This window comes from Squalius cephalus, assembly GCF_949319135.1.
Source record: "Squalius cephalus genome assembly, chromosome: 11".
Lineage (NCBI taxonomy): Eukaryota > Metazoa > Chordata > Actinopteri > Cypriniformes > Leuciscidae > Squalius > Squalius cephalus.
In genome coordinates, this window is record NC_137132.1 from 13,407,348 (window position 1) to 13,413,858 (window position 6,511).

Below are 6,511 nucleotides of genomic sequence, written 5' to 3' on the forward strand. Positions count from 1 at the left end.
TGTAATTATACATAATATGCTGTTGTTAGTAAGTACATGTAATTTGTGCAATGGACACTAATGAAGTGTTATATTTTTTGATAATAAAAAGTGCAATACTATATTATTTAACAGTTTACTTTTGAAAATGTAAAAGACTTCTTTTTGCATTAGATGTGTAAAATGCAAAACAAACATGCAGCAAAGGTACAGGGATTGTCACTGTTCTTTGACAGTGTTCAGGCATGTAACCTGCAAAACAAAGGTGAGGTAGGAGTGTGTTTGACAGCTCTTTGTTGTCACTTTTCTACAGATGACAGCTGGCAGGTGCGAGGTCTATATGAAGCACTCAGGTTTTCTGAGCTGTGCTTGTTTTCCAGCATGCATTATTTGCTGAATCCTTAAGAATCTATTCAGAGTGACTTTCCACACCCATTCAGTATTTGCTGTTAAGCTTAATAAATGAAAAAAGAAAAAACAATGTTGTTTGAAATGGCAAAATCTCACAACACCCACCCCTGTCGGTGATTGGTTGGAACACTATTTATTTTGGTTTTGAGTGGTTGGTGAAACCAACTGTTTTTGTGTGCAGATCTCAGAGCCTAGGCTGCCTACAGAGACGCGTTTTTTTTGACGGCCCATAAGCATGGGGCGGGCAGCTAGCGGATCGTTAGGAAAGATTAGATGAATGTGATCATTTATGTTTGGGCCTGAAATCGCTGATACAACCTTTAAACTACTCTGTAATATTTATTGTAATGTCTGAACACACACACACACCCACATACTCGTTGTGGGGAATCTCTAGGCATTATGATATTTATGATATATACTGTACAAACTATATATTCTATCCCCTAACCCTGAAACTACCCATCACAGAAAACTTTTTGCCTTTTTACGTTTTCAAAAAACAATTACAAATGTTTAATAATTAATTTCCCTCGTGGGGACTGCTGGCTGGTCACTAGGTGATTTCAGGTTTTACCATCCTTTTATTATCCTTTTACTATCCTATAATACACACCTGTACACACACACACACACACGTTTGGGTTTTCATGTTTTATTGTAACATTCCACAGAGAATGATTTGTATACTGCACAAACTGTATTCAAATTCAAAAACTTTATTGCCTATCTACCAGTGCTAGAAATTTATCTCACATAGCCTACTCTCACGGTTAGGTTCTGTTTTGATTTAGTTTTCATTGTGTTCAGTTTTGGTTTGCCTGTTTAGTTTGACCCTATTTTCCATGCTTCCGCTCCTTGTTGGTTGTCATGGTTACTGATTTAATTTGCCTCGTTATTTGTTCCATTCTTCTGTTAATAATATAATTAGCTCCTTTGCTTGCTCTGTGTATTTAAACCCTGTGTTTAGTTCTGTTGTCTGTTATTGTTGCGTTTACGTGGTTGTGCTGTCCCGTGATGACATCTCGTTCACTTTTCATCTCATTCACTTTTCATCTCGTTCACTATGATGACTCCAGCCTGTGTGTGTTTTTCAGAGGACCTACTCCTCTGCAATGGTTCCCCCTTTACCATCAGCTAGAGCGAGGAGAGAACCAGCGTGCCAGCCACCAGCCAAGTGACTGAAATTCCTGAGCCCGTTCCAGTTAGTGAAATTCCCGAGTCTGTTCCAGTTAGTGAAATTTCAGAGTCCGTTCCAGTTAGTGAAATTCCTGAGTCCGTTCCTGAGCCTGCACTATGAGTGAAATTCTAGAGCCAGCTCTTACTGTCAGTTCTGGTGCTATAGAAGATGTGGTCCTTTATGTGTGTCTGGGCCACACACACACACATCCACTCCAGCCCCTGAGCACAGTCCAGTGTTGGCTCCAGCCCCTGAGCACAGTCTAGAGTTCGCTCCAGCACTCGAGTCCACTCTAGCCCCAGAGTTCAGTCACGAGCTCGCTCCAGCCCCTGAGTCTGCACCGGAGCCCTCTCCAACCCATGAGACAGCACCGGTGTCCGCTTCTGTCCCAGAGCTCAACCAGGAGTCTGCTCCAGCCCCAGAGCTTGGCCAGGAGGTCACTCAAGCCCCAGAACTATGCCCAGAGAAGGTAGTGCTGTCCTTGATGGCTACTTGATGGCTAGAAAATTTTCCATGCTCCCACTCCTTGTAGGTTGTCAAGTTTATTGATTTGATTTGCTTCTTCATTCCATTCACCTGTGTTCCTGTTAATTATCTCATTAGCTCTGTTTTCTGTGTTTTTAAGCCCTGTGTTTGGCTCTGTTCAGTTGTCTGCTATTGTTGCAATTGTTGTTAAAATAAAGCCTGAATACTGCTGTGATTAGATCCTATTTAACTTGCCTTGCAACGCTTGTGATACATACAATACATATCACATATATCAGACAAAGACAAAGAGAATTGTTCTTAAGCAAACACCTTAAAAAACTAGATGTACCGCATGGCGGTACAAAATATGACCGCCGCTCAGGCCTGCACTGGCTTTCCACAAAAAAATATACTTATACTTATACATACTAAGTATGAAAAATCTGTGATTTTTTTTTTCAAAGGACCCTCCCATTCAATTTCTACAAACCTCTACCAAACGGTTGAGGTGCCTGTTGATGGTAAAAGTCAGTTATCTGACTTTGGCATGGGTTTGTTGTGTTTTACTGAAATAAAAAACATTTTTTCCCCAAAAAAGTGGTTTTATCTTGTAGCCCTGGTCCCAGAGTTTTAAAAAAACAATGTTAACAAAATTAAACTCATTCCCACTGTACCTAGTAGAACACTTAAGTAAATGTCCCATTGAAATTAATGGGATTTTATGGATTTAGGTGAAGAAAGTGTACACATAATACATTTTGGTCTGTACTATGAAGAGAAAACTGATTCAACTATATAAACTATATATTTTCTGAAAGCGTAGACTCTCAGGATGTGATCTAACATGGCATGAAACATGTCCCACCCACCTCATTAGTATACTGCCCAAGCATAACACATTGGGTATTGGTAAATCGGGTATATGGCTGATACCTAAAAAAAGTAGTAGTATGTGCATGTCTGTCTGTGTGTGTGTGTGTTTGTGTATGTGTGTGTCTGTGTGTGTGTGTGTCTGTGCGTGTATGTATGCGTGCGTACATGTGTGTGCGCGTGTGTGTTTGTGTGTGTGTGTCTGTGCGTGTGGATGTCAGTGTGTGTGCATGCTTGCGTTTGTTTGTATTCCTGCATGTGTGTGTGTGACAGTATCATCCTAAACCAGCAACCCTTCGCTCAACAGCACCATCTACAGGCCGATGAGTGTACAGTCACTAAATGTGCACATAAATTAATTTATTTTATACCCCCCCCCCATGGATGAAATTCTACGAAACTTAGCAAACCCCCAGAGGATGTCAAGTTAATCATACACATGAAATATGGTGCAGTTCTGAACATCTCAACTGAAGATAGGGGCGATTAAAGCAGAATAATATTGCATTTTCATTTTTTATGGGAAGGGGCGCAAATCACAAATGAGTGATTATGGGCTAGGTTGATGTGGGCCCTTAAGACCAACATACCATAAAAATTTCTTCATCCTCGGTGCCACGGTTCAGGTAGTTATTTAGGAAAAACTGCATTTTTTGGATTTGGGGCCGGGGGGGCCCAGCGCGGGGGTGGCCCCCGGGGACCAAACGAAATTTTTCCGTAAAAGTCTAGTGGGGCTACATGCCCACCAAATTTCATGTTCCCCGGTGTTTCGGTGTCCCTGGTATCGTTGACGAAAAATTCAGTAGATGACGAAAAAAAAAAAAAAAAACTTTGACAATCCCTATATGACCGCTTTCGCTAGCTATGCTAGCGGCGGTCATAATAAGTAAATAAATTGAAGATAAAGATCAATATAAACTATTTAACCTTATTTAAAATGGATATTGCAGTGGGAATGAAAGAATTCCTGTAAGCCTTTTTTTTATGGCCAAAAGATCAGCCCAAGCATAATTCTTTTCGCCATAGTGGTATAGTGGTATAGTGGTATAGTTAGTGGTATATGAATTTGCCAGTGAGTTTCAGCTTGCCCGAACAGGTTGAGGACATAAAAAGATCCACAAAAACAGTGTCCAGTGTTTCAAATCCACGCACATCATAATAATTTGCACAGCTTGTGCGTCGAACTCCAATTCCAAACAGAAGCGACAGACGATAAAAATCAAAACCAATAAAAAACACAAACGGAGCCTTTTAACCGCAAGTCTCTCAAACAAAGGAGTGCCCCATCGGAAGTCATTCTGTCCCCTAATTATTATTGTTATTAAAACGTTTTTTTTTTTTGGTTCTGTTCCTTGTGATCGTGTGCCAAAAAAATGGACTTACTGGCTGTCCATTTCCTGTCCTGTTATCTGCCTGGAACAGGTGCAGCAATCCCTCGAGGACCACACTAGAGGATTTTTGCATCTGGCATGCCTCACAAGCTTTACAGATCATTCCCTGTGCATATTCTATCTCACCAGCTTAAACGAACGCACCAAGGCACGCCTACCCGGTAATGGTCCTCGGGGTACATATCTGAAGTGTGTGCTGGTGAATTACGGATCGCATTCACCATGTGCCCTGCTGAGGATGACATCGGGTGATGACAATCCGGAACCAGAGCCCAGCCAGCCACCGCCCACACACTGCACTGAGCTAACGCCAGAGCCCACCGCGATGCACAAGCCAGATAAGAGGACTTCGGAGCATGAGCCCTACAGAGAGTCTGACCAGGTGCATGAAACGGCAACACTGTGTGTCCCAGTCTCCCTCTCCCACTGTCTCTGCCCATAACAGCCAGTTCCTCTGCCCCCCTCCACTGTTTCCCTTCAGCTCCTCCTCTGACTCTATTCTGCTCCCTGGATTCGCCTTGGCCCTTCCTATCTCCAGCTCCACCTCAGCACAAGGATCCCATGGCTCCACCTCCAGCTGCAGAGCCCATCACTCCACCTCGGCTCGGCGACCACTCAGCTCCACCTTGGCTCCTCCCTCCCTCAGCTCCACCTGGGACCATGGCCCTTGTGGCTCCACCAGACTTCCTCATCCCTCTGGCTCCATATTGGTCAGATGTCGCTCTACCTATGCCATGGACTTCCGGGTCTCCAGCTGCACCTCGACCCTCCAAGCTCCACCCCTTCAGCTCAATCGGACTCTGCCTTCCCTCCGACTCCAACTTGGTCCTACTGGCTCCGCCTCAATCCTCTGACACCATGGCTCTACCTCGGACTCTTGTTGCAGTGGCTCCGCCTGAACCTTCAGTGTCGTGTGGTCCTATCAGCTCTCCGTCTCCACCTCCATCGGCTTTGTCTCAGTCAGTCATTCCTCTGATGTCATCAGCCACCATGGTTCCCCCTCCCACGACTCCACCTTAGGCCATCGTCCTGTATGGTCTTGTATGTTCTGTTCTGTTTAGTTACATTTTGTTCTGGTTCTGTTTTCCCTGTTTCTGTTTGCCTGTGTTCTTTTCTCAGTCCTCCATTTTCTCAGTTCAATGTTGTCATTGATGTTTCTTGTGGTTGTGCTATTTTTATTCCCTGTGATTCTCCAGTGTTTTCCATAATGGATCTAATATTATTAAATTAGTGTTTTGTTCTATTCTTCGTGATTGTGCACTTCATTACAGCCACCATATGTGACACTCATGGGGACCAAAAAAATGGATTTTGTACATTGCCATTGTCACGTGTCAGTGTTTGTTTGGACTTTCAGTTTGAGTTTTGATTGGTCCCTGTTCTCCTTTGTTCTTTTCCCACCACTCCTTTGTATCTATGGTTACTCTCGTTATTGGTTCAGCTGTATCACCTGTGTTTAGTTAATCATCATCTGTTTCACCTGTGTTTTGTTAATCAGTGTTGTTTGTATTTAAATTCCATCTGTTCAGTAAGTCTCTGTCCAATCTACGTCGTATTAAGTGTGTGTGAAACCTCTGTCCGTCTTCTATGTACCAGTTTGATTTATGTTGTGAGTAAAAGTTTGCATTGGAACTTTTGACTCTTCTTTGTCTTCTTCTGCCTGCACCACACTGTGACAGCCATCTTTGTGGGGATAACATCTGTGACCCCATAACAGAGGGTTTACCAGGACCACACACACACGCACAGAATTTGACAGTTCAGGACATATCCTTAATAAGGGAGCCATGGCACAGCTGCTTCTTGGTGATGCAATTGTTACAAAACAAATTTAAAATTTAACAATAGGAAAATACCAAAATCACCAAATATTCTGTAATTAAATGACCTAAAACTGCGAATTATGAATTGTACAACATGATTGTATATTTCACCTGTATTTTATTTGTATAGTCCTTATTTAAATTTGCACTTGGTTTACAATGAACAGATCTGCTTAGATTATTCAAACACAAGTCAACTCGATAATAATGTAAATCCTCATTAATATTTGTGTGGTTGAGGTTAAGAGGTTAAATCTCACGGTTGTATGATTAAGAGTTGGGCAGGATCTGAAGAGAACATAGTAGTCAGTTATCCATGTGGTCTCGTAAAATTATTTGTACTTAACCTGTGTTGCCCCAACCTTTTTGTTGTTGTTGCTGTTGTTCTT